General features: G+C 40.2%; 1 protein-coding gene across 1 annotated transcript in view; it reads right to left on the bottom strand.

Annotated features, from left to right (window-relative positions):
* The window catches only part of WASF2 (WAS protein family, member 2), a 31,847-nt gene extending 31,235 nt beyond the window's left edge, over positions 1 to 612 (bottom strand). The window contains exon 1 of the mRNA XM_014546842.1: positions 592 to 612. The gene's annotated coding sequence lies outside the window, so the exon portion shown is untranslated. The remainder of the gene's footprint in view (positions 1 to 591) is intronic.
* Between the last annotated feature and the right edge of the window lie 11,056 nt (positions 613 to 11,668).

Raw genomic sequence — 11,668 nt, 5'->3', positions numbered from 1 at the left:
CGGCCCCAATTGACCCTGATTGCCAACCAGGCCAAGGGACCCCACCCATTCACGAATTTGTGCACCGGGCCTCTAGTATAGCAAATAAATAGAAGTTCAAATATCAAATAAATGATGTAGTCAATAATGACAATAGGAAAGATGAAAGGATCACTGTGAACTAAAGGGACTGAGAAGATTTCCTGGGATAAAAATCTGATCTGAGCAGAATTTGGATATAAAAAAATAAAGAGAGAAAGGTTTTCCAGGTGGGGGTAATATAAACAGAAGCCTTGAACTGTACCACTAAGAATTTATGGAGAAGCCACAATCCTAATGGGCTTTTACCATATTCCATCAAATCTAAGATACCACTAACTGTTAAGCTGCATCATGACTCAAGAGAAGTTAAAATGTATGGGGCAGGGCGGAACCGGGTGTAGGGAGGCAATGGGGGGAGCTAGGGGGATATCTGTAATACTCTCAACAATAAAGATTTTTTTTTTAAAGTAAAGAAAATGTACATCTCAGAATCAACGAAATATAATATTTCTTTTTCTATAATATGTGAGAGTAGACAAGATGATCTTTACAAGTTCTCTCCAACCTTGCCCTGGCCAGTTTGGCTCAGTGGATACAGCATCAGCCTGTGGACTGAAGGGTCCCAGGTTTGATTCTGGTCAAGGGCACATGCCCAGGTTGTGGGCTCAATCCCTAGTAGGGGGCGTGCAGGAGGCAGCCAATTAATGATTCTCTCTCATCATTGATGTTTCTATCTCTCTCCCTTCCTCTCTGAGATCAATAAAGAATATATTTTAAAAATAAATAAAAATCAATGGAAAAATATCCTCAGGTAAGGATTTAAAAAAAGAAAGTTCTCTCCAACCCTCAAATGCTGATTTTATAACTGTCTTACAATATTAAAATTTCACCAAACAACACTATGAAAATAACAAAAATAACAGAAATAGAGACAAGCCCTGGTTGGTGTGGCTCAGTGGCGGCTTTCGGGTTCAATTCCCAGTCAAGGGCACATACCTGGATTGAAGGTTTGTTCCCTGACCCCAGCTGAGGCAACCAATCAATGTTTTATCTCTCTCTCTTTCTCTCTCCCCATCCCTTCCACTCTCTCTAAAAATCAATGGGAAAAATACCCTCAGGTGAGGATTAACAAAAAGAGACAGAGAGACAGAAAGAGACTGAGACAGAGACAGACACGAACCATATTCCAGTATTTATTTTATAAAAAATGTTTTTATTTATTTTATTTTTATAATATACTAGGGCCCGGTGCTGTTCCCATTAACCCCAACCCCCTCCACTTTGCCCACCTCCACCCAGCTGGGGGGGGGGAGGGACGGGACACAGGAGGTTGGCTGGCTGGCCCCGCTTCCTGGTCAAACTCCCGGTCAAAGGGGACATATTAGCCTTTTATTATATAGGATTTTTATTGATTTTAGAAAGAGGAAGGGAGAGGGAGGAGAGAAAGAGAAACATTGATGTGAGAGAGAAACAGCAATTGGCTACCTTCTGCATGTCCCCTACTGGGGGAATCAAACCCACAACCCAGGCATGTGCCCCAACTAGGAATAGAACAAATGACCTTTCAGTGCATGGGATCATGCCCAACCAACTGATCCCCCCTGGCCAGGGATGTTTTTATTGTTTTGAGAGAGAGAGAAGAAGGGAGAGAGAAATATCAATGTGAGTGAAAAAAAATCAATCAGCTGCCTCTTGCACACCACCTACTAGGGACTGAGCCTGCAATCCAATCATGTGCCCTGACTGGGGATCGAACCCTGACCTCCTGGTTCATAGATCGACACTCAATCACTGAGCGAGTCTGTTAACTGTTGATTGGATGTTGGACATTGTGATTTTACAATGTTGAGTACCTAGTATTGTTGTCCTCATTTCAAGAATGTTAAGCTTTATTCTGGTAGGCAGTTAAGTTACTTTTCATTCAGTTTGGTACCTCTGAAGGCTTGTTTTTAAGCTTTTTTTAGGGTGGGTCTACAGTAGTCTTTACTCTGTGACTATTTTAACTCTAGTACAAAGATGTGGACCTTCTACCATCTCATTCCCAGTGAGCAACGTGGGCTCTTCATTCTGGCTGGTAGGAACTCGAACACCTCCCTGCTCTGGGAACCAGTTAGCTCACAGCTTCCTGGTCATCTTTCCCCAACTTCCTGGAGTTTGACCCCAGGCCTGTGTGAGGTCAGCAAAGACTCAAGGGGACCCTGAGGAGATTCCTAGAGCAATTTTTTTCTGCACAGCTCTCACCTTTCCAGAACTCCACCTCACAGCTTTTAGATTCCTCAGCCTCTCCTGAACTATAATCTGTCTCTTCAAAAAGACCAACATGCTCTGCTTGAGATCCCCCACCCTGCTCCATGGTTAGAACACAGATTTAGACAGAAAGACTGGGTAATCACGGGGCTTTCCCCTCCTTTATTTTCCTTCTACAAGGAATAACAGGCCCGTGCTTCCTGTTCAAGTCAGAATTGATTTCCTCGGTAGTTTTGCAGGGCCCCCAATCATAAAGAGGTATTGCAAAATTCTTGAAGTCAGATTAATTTCAATTTATCTTTAATAAGTGTTTATCATGAATACTTTTAGAAGAAATAACAGGAACCCTGGTCGGGTAGCTCAGTGTTAGAGTGTCATCCCATACAACAAGGTTGGGGGTTCCATCCCCAGTCAGGGCACATACAAGAATCAACCAATGAATGTATAAATAAGTGGAACAACAAATTGATGTTTCTCTTTCTCTTTCTCTGAAATAAATAAATAAGTTTAAAATATTTTTAAAAGAAAGACATAACAGGAAAAAGTAGGTGTCCTGAAATCAAATAAGCATAGCATATAGTACAGCGGTTCTCAATCTGTGGGTCGAGACCCTTTGGGGGTCGAACAACCCTTTCACAAGGGGTCACCTAAGACCATCGGAAAACACATATATAATTAATTACATATTGTTTTTGTGATTAATCACTATGCTTTAATTATGTTCAATTTGTAACAATGAAATTGGGGGTCACCACAACATGAGGAACTGTATTAAAGGGTCGCGGCATTAGGAAGGTTGAGAACCACTGATATAGTAGAAAAGATAACATCACCGTAAGTATATAACATACTTGAATAACATATTTAATCAATCTTTTTGTGATCACAATTACGAACAATGAAAATTTATCTTTTCTTTTTTAAAGTTAATGTTCATATAAGTGCTAACCCCATTTAAAAATCAATAGTGAACCCAGAGACATGTTCAGTCAAAGGAATCAAGGATGCCCTGAGCCACTAGTTATATGACTTCAGGCTGCTTAATCTCTGAGCCTCATCTGTAAAATGGGAAAAATAAAACCAACCACATAGGATGGTTTTAAGGATAAAATGAGATAACATATGTGAGCCTTCTAGAGGCGTGTCTAGCACCCAGTAGGTACTCAGTAACTGACACCTCTCATTATTACTAATTCAAAGGAATGCTGAGTTTGTTTGGACTCACCTCCTAATGGTAATGAAACAATCTAAGGAGAGCAGATCAAATTAAATAGCACAGAGCATTACACAAAGGTCTCTTCTAATTGGTCTCTTTTCTTTGATCTCAGTGGAGGCCTAGTAGTAGGTGGGCCTCTTACCTTCTGAGACAGGCTCTCCAGGAGTGTGGAGACAAATCCTGAGAAAGAAATGGATGGCCCCTGCTTATATTATGCCAGTTTTAAGAATTAAGACAAAGGGTATCAGTCTTCCAAAATCATAGTCAAGAGTCAATTCAGTATTTTCACTTTAGGTACTTTGAAAGTAAAATAGTCTCAAAAGGATTATCTGGATTGTGGCATTTCTTTAAAAAATAAAAATAAAAAAATCCGCCCTAGGCGGTTTTTCAGTGGATAGAGCGTTGGCCCACGGACTGAAGGGTCCCAGGTTCAATTCTGGTTAAGGGCACATACATATACCTCGGTTGCAAGCTTGATCCCAAGCCTTGGTCAGTCCTGTGCGGAAGGCAACAACTGATGTTCTCTCTCACATTGATGTTTCTCTCTCTGAGTCTCTCCCCCTGCCTTCCACTCTCTAAAAATCAATGGAAAAAGATCCTCAAATGAGGATTAACAAAACAAAACAAAAATCATTTCACCTTAAAGGCCCAAGGCAAATGTCACCACTTCTGAGAAGCCTTCCTTGGCCCTTCTAGTCTGAAGTCATGTCTCCCTCTCCAAAAGTTCCAAAAAGGTATGCTGAACCTTTTTTTAATGGCAGTCACTATATTCTATTTTGTAGCACAGGTTTTTGGAGTATACAACTCTATGAGTACAGGAACTGAGAAACAAAATATCTCTAAACCTAACAGAAGTAGTAGTTAGAACAGCAGCTATCTGGAGTCAAGGTGGGATTCTTAAAAACTTCTTTGTATCCTATAGTGTCCACTCAATATCACTAATCCTCAAAAACACTTCTTCAAGGTTAAGTAGTAGCATTCTGAAAACTAAGAGTGGTTCTGTAACTTTATCAAAGTCACACAGCTTTTAAACCCAGGCCCATCTGTGTCCAAACTTCATGCTCTTTCCAGGACACTGCACTGACTCTTCACAAAATGCCTGAACAAGAAGTTAGACAAATATGCCCATATTTCTCCTTTCCATACACAAGTGCCACCAAACCCCAGACTAGTTTCTTCCCCCTTGAAAAAAAGACTGTAGGTTAACACAAGAAAACCTTCCTGACATATTTACCCTAGAACTGAAATGGTGTTAATGAGGATAGCACACTGCTCTCTCCCTCTCTACACCCAGTTTTAGCCAGCTGCTCAGAGGCTTCACAACTTTCACTTTAAACAACATAAACACTGGCTCATTTAAAGTGCCAGCCTCAGATAATATGTTCAGATGCTTTTCAAACAAATTTCTGTTTTCAAATAGCTAGGCATTTGGGGTTCCATCACTTCTGACGGGTTACTTTTATCTATAGGGTCCCTGAGAATCACTTTAAGTTTTATTTTCTGTGTACTGTTCAGCTCATCGAATCTTGTCATTGGGGACTTCTTTTTTTAAAGCAGATAATCTTTCATCTTCTTTTACAATGAACCAAAATACATTCCTATGGGTAATTCCTAAACTGTATATGTATGTTTTAAAATAATATTCTTCTAACCATTCTAAAAAGCACAGTTGTTTTCCCTTTTTAGCCCAAGTAAAGATAATTATATCAGAAGTGAATTTTCCCTACCTCTTTCTGCATATGGGGAATACTAAAAAGATAAGTCTTTTTAGTTATTAAATGTAAATAGGTCATTAAATACAATCCAATTACTTTAATTGTAAAAAGGAAGTAATTACAATATGTACATGTATTTTTGCCTAGATTTAATATCTTAAATTAATCTTTTCAGCATTAATATTTTAAGTTAACCTTTGACACTTAGCAAAATGCAAGAAACTGATGTTTCTTTTTAAATATACATATAGCTGTACTTTGTGGATCTTTGTTGTGATTTTACCCACAAACAATTTTGGTGGGAACAGCCCCATCCCACAGAGAAGGGTATTTAAATACTACCACCTGCCCTAATTGAACTGGTATTTCTTGTTTCCCATAAGTCATGTTAAAGGATCTGTTTTAAATTCTAATGCCTTCATGGGACAAAAAGCCAGATGAATTCTGTGGCATTCCAATTATCACAAAGGCTTTCCTTAGAAAGACAATTCCAAGCCAAAATGGAATTTTGTCTTTAGTACATAGTAGCCTAACATTTCCATTACTTATTTCCATTTTGTTACTACCAATAACAGCTCCCCAAGACCACCCCCCAGCATTCTTCTTGCTCTCTGGTCTCTAGCCCCTCAAAAATTTGCTGTTACATTTTCCCCTCAGTAGCCATCTGGTTCTTTGGTTTTTACTCTTTCTTGGTGACCAAGGGTAAATAAATTGCATAGCTAAATCTCTATGAACAGCTTTGAAAATGGGCTCTGTCATAGTCTGGGCACTTAAGAACTTCTATTAAAATTGAGGAAAAAGGCTTACACAGATAAAAAATTAAGACTGAGCTTTGTTTTCCTACCTCCTAAGAAAATCTAATAATGAGTATTAAGATATGAATATGTATTTAGAAAAATTAAAAGTTTATTTAGATTAACATAAAACTTTTCCCCAAACTTTAGAAATAGCAAGAACTGCATGAATATATATGTTGTACAGGCAACAACTGAGGCCATGTTTGTATAGCATTTTCCCTCCCAAATAAAAAAGTTCTTATTAAAGTACTAAGTGTTTCAGCAACTCCCAAGGATTTCACAGAAAAAGATTTTCCTTTAGACCCTGTATTGATGAGCCAAAGATACAGCTCTGCCTCACAGATACCATTTCCCAAAACAAATTAATGAGATGGAGGAGGCTGACTGTGACTACTCCTTTGGTCATTCAGACTGTAGCCATGTTGGAACAGTTCCTGACTGCATAAGGCTGGCTTCTACTGTCATCCAAGGTAATTGTGGAAAGCTATTTTATAATCTGAAACGATAGTGACATGGGTCACTGTTGGTTTCCTCATCCCAAACAATGGAATGATTTCTGAACAGTTACCAAATGTTACTAGAAGGCAGGAGCCTAACGTCTGATCATCACAAACCTCCTGAAGGACAGCACCATTAAAAGACAACAAGAATTTCACAGGTAAAAGGTACACCAGCAGTTAAAACTAAGCCCCTTTCAAGATGTAAATGATTCAAGTCTCATCTTAATAAACTGGTACTTTTGTACAAAATATATCTCATGAGGCCAGCCCTTGAAAGGTAAAAAGGTGTTATTAAATGTCTGCTGACCTAAAATTGCCATGTTTCATGCCTTAAAGGAACTGATTTTCTGGAGGACAATAAGGTGCCAAATTCTGCCTAATGGAGATCAGAAAACTATTTGGTGAACTTATTCTGCATTTGTGGAAGCAAAAGAAAGACTGGTTCACACACCCAAGAGGGAGGGTGGTATTTATGTGAGCTCTCCCTATGACCTCTTTGGCAGCAAATATAAGAGGTCTTTTTTGAGACTAAGGGGCAGGCCCAGGACCTTCAGCTACTCATTCAAGCAGGGTTACGATTCCCCTCCTCCATAATTAAGTTCCTTTTCCCACTCTCCATGCATGCATGAACTGCAGTGACACTGACATGGGGGCCTGACATTAGCCTTTGAAGGTCATTTAAATCCTCCTCCTTCCAAATGCCTTAAAAGCTATACGTCACCCACTCCACAATGCCTAAGTGTAGGGTTTGACTAGATAGTACTTAAAGTGGAGTCACTTAACGCATAAAATGAAAGAAGCTCCAAATTCAGATATCATAAAAAGAACAAATCAAAGAAATAAAATATGATAAAACTCAGTTGCTCAAGAGACAACAGTAAGAGAAACAACACCTAACAATGGATGAATGAAAAGACTCCTACTTGATAATCCCTTTTATTTAGGAAAGTAGAAAAGGTCATTTACAATATGGTCCCTTTATATGGCTCATCTATCACATCTTCATACATACATACCCTTCCATGAAGTCTATAGACCTTCCCATAGCTCCCCATTGCATCAAGTTCTTTCTTGCCTTCATACTTTTTTTTTTAAAGATATTTTATTGATTTTTTACAGAGAGAAAGGGAGAGGGATAGAGAGCCAGAAACATCGATGAGAAACACCGATCAGCTGCCTCCTACACACTCCCCACTGGGTATGTGCCCGCAACCAAGGTACATGCCCTTGACCGGACTCGAACCTGGGACCCTTGAGTCCGCAGGCTGATGCCCTATCCACTGAGCCAAACCAGTTAGGGCTTGCCTTCATACTTTTTTTAAAAAAAAGATTTTTTATTGATTTTTACAGAGAGAGGAAGGGAGAGGGAGAGGGAGAGAGAAACATGGATGAGAGGGGACACATCCATTGGCTGCCTCCTGCACACTCTGACCGGGAATTGAATAAGCAACCTCTTGGTACATGGGTCGGAGCTCAACCACTGAGCCACAACAGCCTGCCTTACCTTCATAGTTTTGCTCAAGTCTGACCACCCACCACTACCCCCACCAATTTCTAAGGTCTTCCAAGACTGAGCTCAAGTGAAATATCTCTTGACATGCCTTGCACCAAAGGTTGGCTCTCCCTCCCCTGCACACTCTTTAAACTTCCATAACATCCTGTGAATGCCTAGCCCATCACACTGCGCTAAAATGACTGATTTTCTTTCTTGCTCTCCCACTAGACTGCGACTTTTTTAAGGGTGATGATCAGTCATCCCTAATCCTAATGCCTATCACCAGGCTAGGTGCAGAAAGAATGCTTAATAAATATCTATCAAGTGAATGAAGCCAGTTAGTGGCTCTTGTGTTTTGGCCCTTCTGAAGGTGAGGCTGGGGAGGGTGTCTGGACCTCCAGTCTTACAGCAGAGAAGAGAACCCAATCTGAATAGCCCAAGTTCAACCTCTGTTTTAGAATTAAAATTCCTAGTAGCTCACCAGATCACAAGACAGAATATACATATACTCTCCAAGCCCTAGAAATTGATCAGGAGTCTAATCTAGTACAGAGAAGAGACATCAAAAATTAAAAACCAAGGCCACCTTGACCAACATGAGCTATCCACTACCTCCCTTTTATTCATGTACCTCAAAGCTCTTATTCTCTAATATAAAGAGAAAAAAATTAGAGAGTTATCAGCCAAAGGAGATACATTTTCAAAAAAGCTAACGAAGGTCAGAATAGGGCAAGTCATCAAAATTAGCACATGTCCAAAGCTTGAAAGAAATCCAAGCTGTCATTAAAATCACCAGGCACTTGGCCTAAAATGATACAAGCCTCAGAACCTTTCCTTTCCCTCCCAAATCAGCTTCCTGCTTCCCTTCCCTCTATACTCCCCCCTCCACAAGCCTTTCTCTCTTTCCCTTTCTTTTCTTTCTTTCCTGCCTTTATAAACAGGGATAGAGCTGGTGAGAATCAAGCAAACAAATGACAACTTCAAACTATATGTGGGATTTGTATAAAGTGATATCCAATTATTTGTTTTTTCATTCATTCACTCAATGAACCTTATGTTCCTGGCACTGTGCCACACGCTGGATATAATTCAACAATGCCCCTGCCCTCATTAAGCTCAAAAGCTACTGAAGGTGACAAATAAATAAAGTGGACAATAATATTCTGTGATGTGTAACTATAAATATAAATTCAAGGTTATGGAGGCATCCAGCTCTGGCTAGGGGCAGAGGGGGGTAAGTAAAGAAAGGGTATCTTGCCCGGCCGGCATGGCTCAGTGGTTGAGCATTGACCCAGGAACCAAGAGGTGGTGGGTTCGATTCCCGGTCAGAGAACATGCCTGGGTTGCAGGCTCAATCCCCAGTGGGGGGGTGTGCAGGAGGCATCTGATTGATGATGTTTCTCTCTCATCAATGTTTCTATCTCTCTATTCCTCTACCTAAAAATCAATAAAAGCATATTTAAAAAAAGAGAGGGGGGGGGGTATCTTAAAGGACAAAAAAGGTTAGTTAAGAGAAGTTGTAGGTGGAGGGAGCAGAGTGTGCAGAGGCAGTGTTCCAGGAACAGCAAATAGCTTGGTGTGGCTGAAGTGCAGGAAGTCATGAGTGATGAAGCTAATAAGGGAGACAGAAGCAGAGGCACAGAGAGCCTTGCATGCCACACTATAGCACTAGGAGTGTGCAGAAGGCTATTGGGAACTATTTAAGATTGAGGCCAGAGAGTGACATGATGGATTTGCATTTAGAAAGCGATCTGGAAGCAGTGGGGAGAAGTTACTACATGAAGGGGTGAAAGACTGGGGCAATAATCCAAGTGGAAACACTTCTAATTGAATGATAGAATCTACATAATGAGAAAGTTGCAACATCAACATAAGATGATAGAAAGTGCTCTATATAGAGTTTGAGACTAGGTGGTTACTGAGAAACTTTCTCTCTTGAACAATTAAATTAACCTCTCTGGGCCTCAATTTTTTTGTTTTGTTTTGTGTGTTTTTTATAATCCTCACCTGAGGTCATGCTTATTGACTTTTAGAGTGAGGGGGAAGGGAGAAAGGGAGGAGAGAGAAACATTGATGTGAGAAAAAAACATCGATTGGTTGCCTTCCCATATGCATCCAGACCAGGGACTGAACCTGCACCTAATACCTAACACAGAGGCAAACCTGAAATTTTTCACCTGAGAACTGAAGGTAAAAGGTATTTTAGAACAAGATTGAGATAGAAAAATCAGAGAGAGAATGATCAGGGCAAATATGTGGTATTTAAGGCCTTTCACTATCTGACATCGACATACTTCTTTAGCCTCCTTTCTGTCCATACCTTTCCAATACTCTGCACTTCAACCATTGTTCACTACAGAGGCCCTCCTGCACTCTCATGCTTCTGTGACTTCATTCAAGACATTTTCTGCTTCCTGGAATATCCACCATTTTTGTCCCCCCCCGCTTCTTGAAATTTTATTAATCTTTCCCTGCCCAGTCCAAATGTAATTGCTTCCACAAAGTCATTCTGACCCTGTTCCCCAGAAAGAATTAATCAAGCCCTCCTCCACTTCCAAAACCACCTATTATTCCTCTATTATAGCATCCATCCCATATTACAGTTTTAATGGGGATATGCTGTGAGCTCTTTGAGGGAAGGTACTATCTTTTAATCCCGAGGTGCTAAGCAGCACTTCTGCCACCCATCAATTCTTCATAAAATACTGGATAAGTAGATAGAAAGATGGGGGAGGAGGGTGGTCAGTCTCTAAACAATGGAAAAGTCCTTTCTGACTCATGCTGACTATGAAGGAAAAAAATCAGAGAAAAAGCAAGGAAGGAGAAAGGGAGTGAGAGATAATGAAGAATAAAATGTGACAATTAGACCCGGCTGGTGTCGCTCAGTGGTTGAGCCTCGACCAATGAACCAGGAGGCCATGGGTTCGATTCCCGGTCAGGGCACGTGCCCAAGTTGCAGGCTCGATCCCCAATAGAGGGTTACAGGAGCCAGCCGATCAATGATTCTCTCATCCTTGATGTTTCTCTCTCTCTCTCTCCCTTCCTCTCTCTGAAATCAATTTTTTTAAAAATGTGACAATTAGGTCCCTTTAATAGAGACCCACATCACAAAGGGCAGGAAGTGAAAATGTAAACTATTCAGTCACTTTCTTAATGGGGGACAATAGCACAGAAAAGTGGAATTTATAACTGACTCTAAAACCTTAGCCTGTACCTTGAAATTCATCTGGGAATTATTTGGATAGGGTGTTTTCTATAGAAGTTGCTTAATTACAACTCTAATTTACTTAAGCTAAAGGTTTTCCAATTTTTCTTGTGTCATCTTGGTAAGTTATCTTTTGCTACTAGTTTGTCTCTTTTATCTAAATTTTAAAATAAATCAACATAGCAACCATATATTCCTTAAAATGATTAGCAAAATATATTGTTATGAAAACAAAATGGCTAGAACAGGGGTGGGCAAACTTTTTGACTCGAGGGCCACAATGGGTTCTTAAACTGGACCGGAGGGCCGGAACAAAAGCATGGATGGAGTGTTTGTGTGAACTAATATAAATTCAAAGTAAACATCATTACATAAAAGGGTACGGGTTTTTTTTTTTTTTTTTTAGTTTTATCCATTTCAAACGGGCCGTATCCAGCCCGCGGGCCGTAGTTTGCCCACGGCTGCCCTAGAG

Source organism: Myotis brandtii, unplaced genomic scaffold (genome assembly GCF_000412655.1).
Source record: "Myotis brandtii unplaced genomic scaffold, ASM41265v1 scaffold456, whole genome shotgun sequence".
Taxonomy (NCBI): domain Eukaryota; kingdom Metazoa; phylum Chordata; class Mammalia; order Chiroptera; family Vespertilionidae; genus Myotis; species Myotis brandtii.
This window is presented reverse-complemented; position numbering and strand designations above follow the sequence as displayed.